At 44.7% G+C, this 15,082-nt stretch overlaps 1 protein-coding gene across 1 annotated transcript in view; it reads left to right on the forward strand.

The window, feature by feature from the left end:
• Window positions 1–15,082, forward strand: part of GALNT9 (polypeptide N-acetylgalactosaminyltransferase 9) — a 204,495-nt gene that overhangs the window by 50,474 nt on the left and 138,939 nt on the right. The window lies entirely within an intron of this gene.

Genomic DNA, 15,082 nt, shown 5'->3' on the forward strand with positions numbered 1-15,082 from the left:
CTCCCATCAGCCCCAACCAGCATGGCCAATGATCAGAGATGATGGGAGTTGTAGTCCAACAATATCTGGGTGGCTCTAATTTGGCCATCCTTGAAACTAGCAGATGATGTCCAACTAGCAACTAGAAAGGTCAGGTTATAGGACAATGGAAACCTGAACCAGATGTCTACTGGTAGCTTACCTGTGTGTGTATGTCTACTGGTAGCTTACCTGTGTGTGTCACCATTTGGAAATTCAGTCTTCTCAAATGATAACTAATATGAAAGGCAGCATGTCTCCTACTACCGGATGCTAGGAAATAACAGCAGGAAGGGGCTATTGCACCCATGTCCTGCCTATAGGGTTCCTCAAAGGATCTGGTTGGCTGCAGTGGGAAACAGAATGCTGAACTAGATAGGCATTAGCTCTGATACAGTAGGGCTCTTCTTTTGTTCTTTTGCTCTTCTCTCCTGTCTGCCAAGACCAGGTGAGGGTTGTGGGAAGCTAACCTGAATGTAGGCCTGGAGAGTGTAATTCTCCTGTCCCCTCAGTTAGGGCTGCCATACATCCAGAATTTCCTGGACATATCCAGGATTCGTCCATAGAAAATGGTGTCCAGGAAAACCTGGCTGAATAGCAGCCTTTATCAAAAATGTTGATTTTTTTTTTTAACTTCTGAAAAACTGCTGGAACAGAAGGAAATGAAGGAATGAGAATCTCTCAGTTCTGCTGTACACATTGGTGGCATATATGCACACATGGCCTTTTGGAAATGAGAAGCTCTTTTATCTCGTCTGATTGGCTGAGGGAAGGGTGATGCTGGGCAGCTGGCTGGCTTGGGATGATGGTCTGCTTCTCCACTGAAACTGACAAGGTAGCAGGAGAGCCTTGTCAGTTTCAATTTGTACAGATTCCTTTTAAAAAACATTTGTATCTAACCCTGAGACATATGTGGGCTGGAGGTTGGGAGGATCAAATGACTCATCTTTAATTGTACTTCTGAGAAAAGAAATATAATGAAAGAACTATATAGCCAGGATCTTTATTCAAGCCAACTTTGGCTTTTTGCTTTAAAGTAAGGCTACATCCACATTATGCATTGAAAGCACTCCAATACTATTTTCGGAATCATGGCTTCCCACAAAAGAAATCCTGGGAGCTGTATTTTGGTAAGAATGCTGAGCATTGTTAAGAGATCCTTATTCATTCTCCGAGAGCTACAATTCCTAAAGTTCCCTGGGAAGAGGGATTGGTCATTAATCTGCTCTGGGAATTGTAGCTCTCTCGAGGGAATAGGGTCTCCTAACAAAGCTCAGCATCCTCAATCAGCTATATTTCCCAGAATTCTTTGGGGGTAAGCCATAACTGTTAAAGTGACTTTTATCTTAATGATTTATTTCAAAAAATATATATTCTGCTTGATTGTTTAAAAAAACACCCCCAAGAGAATAAAACAATAATATTATCAGTAAAGGTAAAGGTAATGAGACCATTAGGTCCAGTCATGACCGACTCTGGGATTGCGGTACTCATCTCGCTTTATTGGCCGAGGGAGCCAGCATACAGCTTCCGGGTCATATGGCCAGCATGACTAAGCCACTTCTGGCGAACCAGAGCAGTGCACAGAAACACTGTTTACCTTCCCGCCAGAGCGGTTCCTATTTATCTACTTGCACTTTGACGTGCTTTCAAACTGCTAGGTTGGCAGGAGCAGGGACCGAGCAACGGGAGCTCACCCTGTTGCGGTGATTCGAACCACCAACCTTCTGATTGGCAAGTCCTAGGCTCTGTGTTTAACCCACAGTGCCACCCGCGTCCCTTAATATTATCAGCAGAAACAGTCAAAAACAACTATTTAAAACATAAAAAATAAAACCAGCAAATTAGAACATACTTCAACAGTCTACATGTTTGGGTAGAATTGTCTAAACCGATGGTTCCCAATTGGTGATCCAAGGACCCCAGGGGGTCCACATAACACACCCAGGGAGTCCACGGCACTATTCACATAACAAAAATCACCATAGACATATCATATATATTTTTCAAAAGTAGGGGGTCCACAGCTTGGCTTTTGAAAAGCAGGGGTTCTGCAGTACTTAGCTAATTGGGAACCACTGGTCTAAACAAAGAAAAAATTCTAGCAGTTGCTGCCTGATGTTAAAACAGCATACAGAACGTTTATCTGATGAATATAGGGACGTCCTATTCAACAACAACAACAACAACAATAATAATATACCCCCACACATCTGACTAGGTTTCCCCAGCCACTCTGGGAGCTTACAGCACATATAAAACCCTAGTAAAATGTTGTACAGGGGTACCTGTACAACAGGTTACAGACTTCAGGTTACAGACTCGTACCTTGGGTTAAGAACTTTGCTTCAGGATGAGAACAGAAATCATGCGGCAGCAGGAGGCCCCATTAGCTAAAGTGGTATTCAGGTTAAGAACAGTTTCAGGTTAAGAACGGACCTCCAGAATGAATTAAGTTCTTAACCCAAGGTACCACTGTACATTAAAAACTTCCAGATACAGGGCTGCCTTCATATGTCTTCTAAAAGTTGTGTAGTTCTTTATCTCCTTGACATCTGAAGGAGATCCTTCCAATATCCTCCAGAGGAGATGTCCTTCCTCCCCTATCATCATAATAACAATCGGTAAACGTCTTAATGCAGCCCAAGGAACGCGACACTGCTAAACTGCTCTCCATAGGCAGGACTGAAAAGAATACTTAATTAATTTCTAATAATAATTCCTCCCCCAAAAAAAACCTTTGGGGAGCTGGAAGCACAGCTGAAAGTTTAAATAAAGAGCCTTATTAAGTGGGGAGAGAAAAAGTTTAAATAAAGCATGCTTGACAAGTCTTTCTGGAGAGATCACTCCAGCTGCAGGTAACCATGTCAAAATCTGAGTAGGTTGTTGTTGTTTAGTCGTTTAGTCGTGTCCGACCCTTCGTGACCCCATGGACCAGAGCACGCCAGGCACTTCTGTCTTCCACTGCCTCCCGCAGTTTGGTCAAACTCATGCTGGTAGCTTCGAGAACACCATCCAACCATCTCATCCTCTGTTGTCCCCTTCTCCTTGTGCCCTCCATCTTTTCCAACAACAGGGTCTTTTCCAGGGAGTCTTCTCTTCTAATGAGGTGGCCAAAGTATTGGAGCCTCAGCTTCAAGATCTGTCCTTCCAGTGAGTACTCAGGGCTCCTTCAGAATGCTCCTTGATCTTCTTGCAGTCCATGGGACTCTCAAGAGTCTCCTCCAGCACCATAATTCAAAAGCATCAATTCTTCGGCGATCAGCCTTCTTTATGGACCAGCTCTCACTTCCATACATCACTACTGGGAAAACCATAGCTTTAACTATAGGGACCTTTGTTGGCAAGGTGGTGTCTCTACTTTTTAAGATGCTGCCTGAGCAGATAGCATGCTTAAATTGCAAGGCAGCCCAGCTAGCATGGCTGTTGCAGGCTACAACTTCCATCAGCCTTAGCATCACACCATGATGCTGGCTGGGGCTGATTGGAGTTTTTGTTGGGTTGCCATGCGTCTGAATTTTCACTTTTTGAAATATGGCAGCCCTAGTTGTAGCCCACAATATTTGGAGGACTCCAGGTTAGTGAACATTGCTGTCAAGGCTAGTGGAGGATTAAATTCAGGGGCTGACATTGCTGTGCATTTGCCAAGGCCCATGCTTCAGCACAAGAGTGCCAAATTGAATAAAATATGGAGGGGGGGGTAAGCCCTGCCCCACATAATCACAAGACACAGCACACATGCACACCATTTGAATTACAATCCCCATCAATTTTGGATTATTATTATTTCAGTGGTACCTCGGGTTAAGTACTTAATTCATTCCGGAGGTCTGTTCTTAACCTGAAACTGTTCTTAACCTAAACATTTAGCTAATGGGGCCTCCTGCTGCTGCTGCGCCGCCAGAGCACAATTTCTGTTCTCATCCTGAAGCAAAGTTCTTAACCCGAGGTACTATTTCTGGGTTAGCGGAGTCTGTAACCTGAAGCGTCTGTAACCTGAAGCATATGTAACCTGAGGTACCACTGTATTCTTATTATTGTTAACCAGAGACCCTGGGGCAGAATACAGCCCAATGGGCCTCTAAGTCTGCCTGTTGGAACTCTAGCAAAAGAATATTTCACCCCCCACAGGCCACAGCCCTCAGCAGTCCTGCTCCCCATAGTGTTTTTGTCTGGCTAGAAGGTGCCATTGAGCTCCAATAACTCCTCTTACTTGTCTGGACTGAGGATAAAGAGGAGTGGTTGGTTTAGAAATTACCCTGCTGCAGAGTGCCTTTGTTGCCCTGCACATTTTTGTCTCTAGCTCCACCCACCACTGGCATGTGGCCCTATCTGGAAAGGAATGTAGCCCTTGCACTAAAGCAGGCATGTCCAAAGTCCGTTTCAGGGGCCTAATCCAGCCTGCTGGTCAGTTTAATCTGGCCCCTGTGGCAGTTTATTCCCTTGGGTAAAATCCTTTAAAAAAAAAACATCTTAACAACCTCAATCCCAAAAGAAGCTCAGCAACTCCAACCCTAAAAAAAGCTGAACAACCTCAATCCTAAAGAAAGGTCAATAACTTTGGTATTCCCTTTGGTCGGCCCCCATGGCTCTTCACTTCATCAAATCTGGCCCTCTTTGAAAAAAGTTTGGACACCACTGCACTAAAGAATACCCTGCTTTAGCTCCTTCTTCCCCTGCCTACTCCAAGTTTGCAAGCAGTGACAAGCAGCAATGAGACGAGGAAGCAGCTTCTATTTGCCTGGGCTGATCCAGTCCAGAGAGCACATAATGGGCAATGGTGAGCGTGGCAAGGATATGTGCCTTAGGAAGAAAGGAAACTGCCTTATTCTGAGTGTGGCCATTGGCATGTCTAGGTCAGTACTGTCCACACTAGCAGGCATCAGTTCTCCAAGGTCCTGGGCAGGGGGTATTCCCAGACGTACCTGGAGATGCCGGGGATTTGAACCTGGGACCTCCTGCATGCAGGGCAAATGCTGTACCACTGAGCTACGGCTCTTCTTCAAATGCAGCCTGTTTACAAAGGAGGCCCACGTTACCTAGGAATCCACAGAAAACTGAAGCTGGCACAGGGCTTACTTGCAGCCACCCCAGGCACTGGCTGTCAGCTTTCATCTGCACTATACATTTAAAGCAAAAGGGAAGTGGGTGGTGCTGTGGTCTAAACCACAGAGCCTAGGGCTTGCCGATCAGAAGGTCGGCGGTTCGAATCCCCGCAACAGGGTAAGCTCCCGTTGCTCCCTGCTCCTGCCAACCTAGCAGTTCGAAAGCACATCAAAGTGCAAGTAGATAAATAGGTAAACTGCTCCAGCGGGAAGGTAAACAGAGTTTCTGTACACTGCTCTGGTTTGCCAGAAGCGGCTTAGTCATGCTAGCCACATGAACCAAAAACTGTCTGTGGACAAACGCCGGCTCCCTTGGCCTATAGAGTGAGATGAGCGCCACAACCCCAGAGTCGTTCATGACTGGACCTAATGGTCAGGGGTAAGGCAGTGGCGTAGCGTGGGGGTGTAGGGGGGCCGGCCGCACAGGGCGCAACATCTGGGGGGGCACGCTCGCACTCGCAGCTCTCTGCCCCTACCTCGAGTGCTAAAATCCATGGGTTAGGGGGTGCATAATTACTTGCCTTGCCCTGGGTGCTGACAACCCACGCTACGCCACTGGGGTAAGGTAAAGGCAAAGGGACCCCTGACCATTAGGTCCAGTTGTGACTGACTCTGGGGTTGCGGGGCTCATCTCGCTTTATTGGCAGAAGGAAGCCAGCCTACAGCTTCCGGGTCATGTGGCCAGCATGACTATGCAGCTTCTGGCAAACCAGAGCAGCGCACGGAAATGCCGTTTACCTTCCCACCAGAGTGGTACCTATTTATCTTTTTTTAAAAAATAAATATTTATTAAAGATTTTCTTAATACAATAAAAAAGAGAAATAAAGAACATAACATATAGTTTTACAATCACCATACTTTCTTCACTTCTTTGGACTTCCTCACATCTCTCGTTCCTGCGTTCCAAATTTTCGATCTTTACCCAGCAATTTATCACCTTGATTCAATTCTTGTATTATAATTTTCCAATATTATCCCTAATTTTAGATAGTATAACCCCCAGCTTAGAAGCTTAATTTTAACATAATATTTATCCAAAATTTATCCTTTCTTATAATTTGATTTATCTTCATACTCCTTTTAACTAGCTTTTTGGTGCCATATTGTTAATAATCTTACATCTTTCTTAACATTCATACAAATTACAATATTTTTGTAAGTAATCTTTGAATTTCTTCCAGTCCTCCTCCACAGCCTCTTCTCCCAGGTCTCGGATTCTGCCAGTCATTTCTGCTAGCTCCATATAGTCTATCAGTTGCATCTGCCATTCTTCCAGTGTGGGCAAATCTTGGGTTTTCCAGTGCTTGGCGACAAGTATCCTTGCTGCTGTTGTTGCATACATAAAAAATGTTCGGTCCTTCTTTAACACCCTCTGGCCGGCAATGCCCAAAAGAAAGGCCTCTGGTTTCTTAGGAAAGGTATACTTAAATACCTTTTTCAACTCATTATATATCATTTCCCAGAAAGCCTTAACTCTAGGGCAGGTCCACCAGAGGTGAAAGAACGTTCCTTCGGTTTCTTTACATTTCCAACATTTATTATCAGACAAATGGTATATTTTTGCAAGCTTGACTGGGGTCATGTACCACCTATATATCATTTTCATAATATTTTCTTTCAAGGCATTACATGCCGTAAATTTCAAACCGGTGGTCCATAACTTTTCCCAGTCAGCAAACGTGATATTGTACCCAATATCCTGTGCCCATTTTATCATAGCCGATTTAACCGTTTCATCTTGTGTAGGTACCTATTTATCTACTTGCACTTTGACCTGCTTTCGAACTGCTAGGTTGGCAGGAGAATGGTCAGGGGTTCCTTTACCTTTATACATTTAAAGCAGGGTCATAACACTTTGAACAGCCATGGCTTTCCCCAAAGAACCTTGGGGATTGTAGTTGGCTAAGGTTGCTGAGAGTGCTTAGGAAATCCCTATTCCCTTCATAGAGCTACATTTCCTAGGGTTCCTAGAGGTTGGGAACTGTGGTTCTGTGAGGGGAATGGTGTGTGTGTGTGTGTCTCCTAACAAACGCTCAGCACCCTTAATAAACCATAGCTCCCAGGATTCTTTTTTTTGTTGGTTTTTTGTTGTTGTAATTTGGTCTGTAGAGGATACCAGCCTGCCTAAGAGATTTGAAGCAGAATTTATGGCATTGGCAGCCTGAGCAATTTTAGCAGTTTTTTTTAATAAATATTTATTAAAAATTTTCTTAGTACAATAGAAAAAAAACACAAAATAACATATAATTTTTCCAATATCCACATTTTCTTCACTTCTTTGGACTTCCTCGCATCTCTCGTTCCTGCATTCCAAATTTTCGAACTTCACCCAGCAATTTATCACCTTGTTTCAATTCTTATATTAAAATTTTCTGATATTGTATCCCTAATTTTAGATAATTTAACCCAGACCTTAAAAGCTTAATTTTAACATAATATTTATCCAAAATTTATCTTTTCTTATATTTTCATTTATCTTCATATTCCTTTTAACTAACTTATTGGTGCCATATTGTTGATAATCTTACATCTTTCTTAACATTCATACAATTTACAATATTTTTGTAGATAGTCCTTAAATTTCTTCCAGTCCTCCTCCACAACTTCTTCTCCCAGGTCTCGGATTCTGCCAGTCATTTCTGCAAGCTCCATATAGTCTATCAGTTGCATCTGCCATTCTTCCAGTGTGGGCAAACCTTGGGTTTTCCAGTATTTAGCGACAAGTATCCTTGCTGCTAGGGACGCAGGTGGCGCTGTGGGTTAAAGCCTCAGCACCTAGGACTTGCCGATCGAAAGGTCGGCGGTTCGAATCCCTGCGGCGGGGTGCGCTCCCACTGCTCGGTCCCAGCGCCTGCCAACCTAGCAGTTCGAAAGCACCTCCGGGTGCAAGTAGATAAATAGGGACCGCTTACCAGCGGGAAGGTAAATGGCATTTCCGTGTGCGGCTCTGGCTCGCCAGAGCAGCGATGTCACGCTGGCCACGTGACCCGGAAGTGTCTCTGGACAGCGCTGGCCCCTGGCCTCTTGAGTGAGATGGGCGCACAACCCCAGAGTCTGTCAAGACTGGCCCGTACGGGCAGGGATACCTTTACCTTTACCTTTACCTATCCTTGCTGCTGTTGTTGCATACATAAAAAATGTTCGGTCCTTCTTTAACACCCTCTGGCCGACGATGCCCAAAAGAAAGGCCTCTGGTTTCTTAGGGAAGGTATACTTAAATACCTTTTTCAACTCATTATATATCATTTCCCAGAAAGCCTTAACACTTTGAACAGCCATGGCTTTCCCCAAAGAACCTTGGGGATTGTAGTTGGCTAAGGTTGCTGAGAGTGCTTAGGAAATCCCTATTCCCTTCATAGAGCTACATTTCCTAGGGTTCCTAGAGGTTGGGAACTATGGTTCTGTGAGGGGAATGGCGTGTGTGTGTGTGTCTCCTAACAAACGCTCAGCACCCTTAATAAACCATAGCTCCCAGGATTCTTGTGGGGAAGCCATGACTGTTTCAAATGTTAGGACACTGCTTTAAATGTATAGCGCAGATGGCACTGAAGTGTTGTCCTCGTCTAATCCATCAGGAAATAGGGTGGAGTGGGGAAATCTGGAATTAGCTGGCTCTTCCTGTCATTGGTTCCAGCTCCACCTTTCCGTGGCTTCCCTGCTTTCTGCCCTACCAGTCCTAATGAGGTTGTGAGGAGGCAACACAATGACACCTGCCTAATTCTTGAGGAGTCCTTCCCTTCTAACTGGTTCTAACCAGTTTCCTCAGCAGCTGCATCCATCAGAGGTGGGTCACTGTAACCCAGTAGTTAGCTTACAAGATGCAAAAGCTGGCCTTGACACAGGTGGAGCTTTGCTTCTCAATGTCCCATGATTAATTCAGAAGACCTGCTAGATATGTACCATTAGCTCTGAGCTAATTTTGATGCCACCCCAACAGTTTCTCTCTCTCTTGCTCACTTTCCCCATTAGATACATTATTGATTCCCCTTTGTTTAGCCCTAGCCTAGTTTTCTAATTAAGCAGCAAGTTTAATTATACCACAAACGTATGTGGCGTAGATCCTGATTATTAACCGCAGCCCTTGGGATAACACAATGAGCAAACTGAAATTAAATAGAACTGTAAAAATTAGTGACCTTATCTCTATATCTGTAAGCCTCTGCTACATTCAAATGCTCCAGAGCCCTGCACCTTGCTGCCTCGTTGAAACACTGCCGTCACATCTATGAATTGTTTGAGCAAATGCTCGTTGCTGTCGGCTTAAGGTTTAAGGATATGTCAGGTTCAAGCTGCCGGGGAAAGCCAAGGAGCACTGAAATAGTTCATCATACCGTTCTCTCTAAAAATATGCTATCATTTCTCCTGCCCCTGCTCAAGAAAGCACGGCAGCTGAAATGGGGGTGTCTGGACTTGCTTGCTTGGACTCCCAGTGTAAACCCAGGCAGGGGCAGCCCTACCATCAGGTAGAGTGAGGCGACTGCCTCAGGTTTTAACTCCTTGACCATACCCTTCTGTTGGAGAAGAGAGCTGTGTCTCGTGCACCACCTATTCCACCTTTATAACTAGTCTGCTGGTCTCCCTCAGGGGCAGTACAGTGCCCCAGCGCTAGTACTGAAGTAGTATTCAGCAGCCAGTCCAGTCTATGTGGAATGGGTGAGATTTTGTCCTTTGCCTCAAGCTGCAAAATGTCTTGGGCTGAGCAATAGCCCCAGGTGACCAAATACCAGGGCTCCCCCCCCCAAAAAAAATAGGGTGACCCACTTCCTCATTGCCAAAAAGGTAAAGGTAAAGGGACCCCTGACCGTTAGGTCCAGTCATGGCCGACTCTGGGGTTGCGGTGCTCATCTCGTTTTACTGGCCGAGGGAGCCAGTGTACAGCTTCCGGGTCATGTGGCCAGCATAACTAAGCCGCTTCTGGAGAACCAGAGCAGTGCATGGAAACACCATTTACCTTCCCGCCAGAGCGGTACCTATTTACCTACTTGCACTTTTACGTGCTTTCGAGCTGCTAGGTTGGCAGGAGCAGGGACCGAGCAACGGGAGCTCACCCTGTTGCAGGGATTCGAACCGCCAACCTTCTGATGGCAAGTCCTAGGCTCTGTGGTTTAACCCACAGCACCACCCGCGTGCCAAAAAGGAGAAGACAACAAATGTGGATAGAACTTGCATATACTAATACACTCAGAGACACACACAGAGAGAGACATATAAAATAAAGAATATAGGAAGTTGCCTCATATTGAGTAAGATTGTTGTTCCAGCTAGCTTAGCACTGTCCATGTCGACTGGAAGCAGCTCTCCAGGATTTCAGACAAAGGTCTCTCCTGGTCCTCCCTGGAGATGTCATGGGTTGAACCTAGGAACTTCTGCATGCAAAGCAGATGCTTTTCCACTGAACGGTCTGGATATATGTCCATTGTTGCATTTTCACATGGAAATTATCAATATGTTTCACCTGCCCTGTCCCCATGTTGAAGCACAGCCAGGATGGTGGATAGTCACTCAGAAATGTAGTTAATAATAATTTTTTTAAGCCCTATAAGGAGACGCTGAGGCTGGAAGCAGCAACCTTAACAGATGAGACCTTTAAAGGCCTTAGCCCCTCCTTCCCTCTCTTGATATTTCAGGAGATGGTATCTCACAAAAAGATGGTGGGGAAAGATAACTCCTCCTCTCTCCCACCCTCCGAGCCTCTATACCTCCTGGCAAAGTTGCTCTGCACGCAGCGAGTGATTGGAACAAGACTTGCATCATCTGGGGAAATTCTACTTGTGGCACTGCGCCCTGCAGAGTATCATAGGGCAGCGGCTCAGATAAAGGCATTTTCTGCTGATGTCTGTACTGTGAGATGCTTTGCCCTCTGCTGTAGATGAAGGAGCAACCATCAGCAGCTTCAGACATCTCGTGAATACTTTCCTTTCTGTCCAGGCTTTCCTTGACCCATAAAACTGCACCCTGTTTTACATGTTTGAATTTCTGTTTCGTTCGTTCTTATACGCTTTTGTGTCATTTTTATATTGCCATGTTAGTGGTTTCTAGATTTCTAGGTTTTTTGTTTTATGGCATATTGCTTATTTTTAGACAGTTGCACCCAGTGCTTTTGTTCTGGGGGGCGCAGCGGTACACATGCCTCTAAACATTTTGTCAATCTAAGTTTGGCCTCATTTAGGGGCAGTATTTCAATATGAGTAGGAAAATGAGAGTACCCCAAAACATTTTTTTAGAAAAACAAAAGCACTGGTTGCACAGCTTAGAGATTTTTGAAATATTAAGCCGTATATAGGTGCTTTTAAAAAATAAGTGAAATAAAACAAGTGAAATAGAAGGTGCATTTATTTCAGTTTTTCTTTCAAAACAAGCTTTGATTAGTAACAGGCACAAAATTTTCCACACACACACACACAACACACAACACACCATAGCCTTAGCAGGCTACTAGTTTTGTTTTACTTAACTTGCAAGTGCCATAGTGCAGAAATGTATGGAGAGGACTTGTGAGCCATAAGCATTCATTCCAACTTGAGATGAAGCTGTTGCATCACATGCATTTGATAACAGAAAGCAAGAGGCTACCTGTGGTCGATTTTCATGCTGCAGAAGCATTTCAGCCAATAAAATGTTATTTTAAAAAGGAAAGCCAAATCAACAAATGTATAAGGCCATATTAAACTGACAGCTGTCCCAGGAAATTTGCACAGCCAAGAGTTAGCTTGCAAATTCTAGTGTGCAAATTCTTTGAGAGTCCACTGCTTCATCAGTGTTAAGTTGATGATGTTAATTGTATATGAAAGCGCAAATTTAAAAAGAAAAAAAACTAAGTGAAAGACCAGGGGGTAGGAAATGACAGAAGGGTGCAATCCCATAATGATTTGAATGATTGGCTATGAAATCTTGGCTAAACAATGATAAATTCCTTGGGAATGTAGCAGGGTAGCAATGAGAAGAGACGAAAGAGTCATTCTCTTCTCATGGAGTAATCAGGTGATAAGACTTCCTGGGACTAAACCATTTCATGGAGGATGCCAGGGTGGCAACCCATGGTTTAGGGCCTCTTTCCCCAACTGGATGTCCTCCGGATGTTTTGGAGTAGAGCAACCATCACATGTGATTTTTGGCCATGCCGATTAGGGATGATGGGACATGAAGCCCAAATCATCTGGAGAGCATCAGGTTGAGGAAGCTTGGCTGGGAGTGTTGGGCTAGGGACTAACAAGACCCATTTTAAGGGCCAAACCAGCTATGAAGTTTGCACGAGTCATATTCTCTTAGCCTAGCTAAGCTAAACTCACAGAAGTGTTATGAGGATAGAAATGGGTATGGTGTCCTCCTGAGCTCCCTGGAGGAAGGATGGAGTAAAAATGGAAGATACAATCTTGATTCTGAGCCATTGACCACTTCCTGGGTACCGCAAAAATGGTAGTATTTTATAGCTCAGCTTATTGTGGTTCTTTCGTGAACATTTCTGACTGTTGTCCCCTATCAGTTCCAGAAAGAGAAAAGGCTCTCCTGTAAATTTTGAAACTGTCATGTTATTGTTATGCTCCACTGTGCCACATCAAAGGATGATCGAGGTAATAGGATGTGGCTGGCTATGAATTCCATTTCCATCCCCTCTGTAATTTTTTGATAAGTACATCCCTATTAGGCTAAATTCCTTAGCCCATCCTCACCTTCAAATGTTTCCTTTAATCGTCACAGGATTTGGTTCCACCTGCCACAAGTCAGCTAGCTGCCTTTCTCTCTTTGGTTGTTATTTTATGTCACCTTCAGTTTTGATATAAGTTGTTGCTGCTGCTTTTACTGCTGCTAGTGCTATTACTACAAAGGGGTTTCATGGGTAACATAAGAAATGCCTTGCTGGATCAGATCAATCTAGCTATGTAGCCCAGTACCCTGCTTTCCAGTGTGACCAGTCGGACGCCTCCAGGAAGCTCACAAGCAGGGCAGAAGACAACAGGCCTCTCTTGCAGCCACCACTGAATTGAAGGCTCCATTTAGAAATTATTGTTAATAGCAATAAAAAGACCTATTTTTTCTGTGAATTTGTGATTACCAAACATTAATTGTGCAGGTAACGAGTAGAGAACCTATGCTGTGTTGAATAGCATAGATGATAGAATGGACCTTTGTCGGGACCTATAGCTTAAAGCAATAGGACTAAGCAGCAGTACAGTGGTACCTCTGGTTGCAAACGGGATCCGTTCCGGAGGCCCATTCGCAACATGAAAAGCCCACAACTTGAAGCGCCATAACTGAGCAGGTGTGTGGCACGATTTGGTGCTTGTGCGCATGCGCGAAGCAGGATTTAGCACTACTGCCCATGTGTGAGCAGCGAAACCCGGAAGTAACCCTTTCCAGTACTTCCGGGTCACCACGGGACGCAACCTGAAAAAATGTAACATGAAGCAAACGTAACATAAGGTATGACTGTACAACTAGTACCGCTATCTGTTAAGGACCCTGCATGTAGGAGGGGAGGGGACAGAATTCACTGGTAGAGCATCTGCTTTGCATGGAGAAGGCCCTAGATTCACTCTCTGGCATCTCTAGGTAGGGTTAGGAGATCTGTGTTCAATCCCAGAGATACACTGTCAATATAGACAAACTGGAATGTGTGCAGAGGAGGGCAACCAATAAGATAAAGGGTCTGGGAACCAACTTTTATGAGGCCTGTTGAGGGACATGGGTATGTTTAGCCTGGAGAAGAGAAGATGTGTAGAATGCTGACAATGTCCTGACCCAGGATGTTGTTCTTCATCAGGCCAAACTCCATGTAGGCTTGAGTAAAATGGTTTATTAGACTCTGTAGGTGTGTGCTGTCAAGGCTGTGTCATCTGCAAGCAACATCTCCAACCAAACTTTGGTCTTGGTGTGGAGACATGCCAGGTTGAACAGACCTCTGTCACTCCTTGAATGGGTGTACACACCATCTTCAGTTGAGCTGAAGGCATATGAGAGCACAAGAGCAAAACATATACCAAAGAGAGTAGGGATAAGAACATAGCCCTGCTTCATGCTGCTCTTTGTAAGGAAGGTGTACAAGGATGGGCACACTTGATGGTGCCATACATGTTTTCATGGAAGGACGTGATCATTTTGTGGAGCTTAGGAGGGCATCCTATCATATTGAGCAGAGTGAAGAGTCCGTTTTGACTGATGAGGTCAAAGGCCTTTGTCAGGTCAGCGTACAAGGGGCACCTCTGCTCTTGGCATTTCTCCTGCAGCTGACACAGTGAGAAGAACATGTTGGCTGAGCTCTAAAGCCACATTGTGAGTTGAGATAGACCCTGTCAGGGAGTGACTGTAATCTGTGAGAACTACATAGGCAAAGGCATTCCCCACATACTCAGCAGGGAGATTCCATGGTAGTTGTCCCAGTCATGACCAGTGGACAGCAACCCTTTTCAGCCATGGGCCGGTCCACCATCCCTCAGACCATGTGGTGGGCTGGACTATTTTTTTGGGGGGGGGGAGAATGAACAAATTCCTATGCCCCACAAATAACCCAGAGATGCATTTTAAATAAAAGGACACATTCTACTCATGTAAAAACACACTGATTCCTGGACCATCCACAGGCCGGACTGAAAAGGTGATTGGGCCGCATCCAGCCCCTGGGCCTTAGGTTGTCTACCCTTGGTCATGACTGTCACCTTTGTTCTTGTAGACAATCACAATGCTGGTGTTACACATGTCTTGTGGCATGAATCCTTGTTGCCAACACTGCAAGAGGAGGCTATGGAGGTGTGACATGAGGGAGGAATTGAATCCAGCTTTCAGCACTTCTGTTGGGATTCCATCCTGTCTTGAGTTGATGGCATTCTTCAGCTCGTCAAGGGAGGGAGGGAGATGCAGTTATTAAAAGAGTAGCGAATAAAGATGGGTATGAAATATTTGTCATATTTAACCCTTAGTCAGGGGAGTTATATTTAACTTACAAATGAAACATTCACAATAA

Source organism: Podarcis gaigeae (assembly GCF_964106915.1).
Source record: "Podarcis gaigeae genome assembly, chromosome: 16".
NCBI lineage: Eukaryota > Metazoa > Chordata > Lepidosauria > Squamata > Lacertidae > Podarcis > Podarcis gaigeae.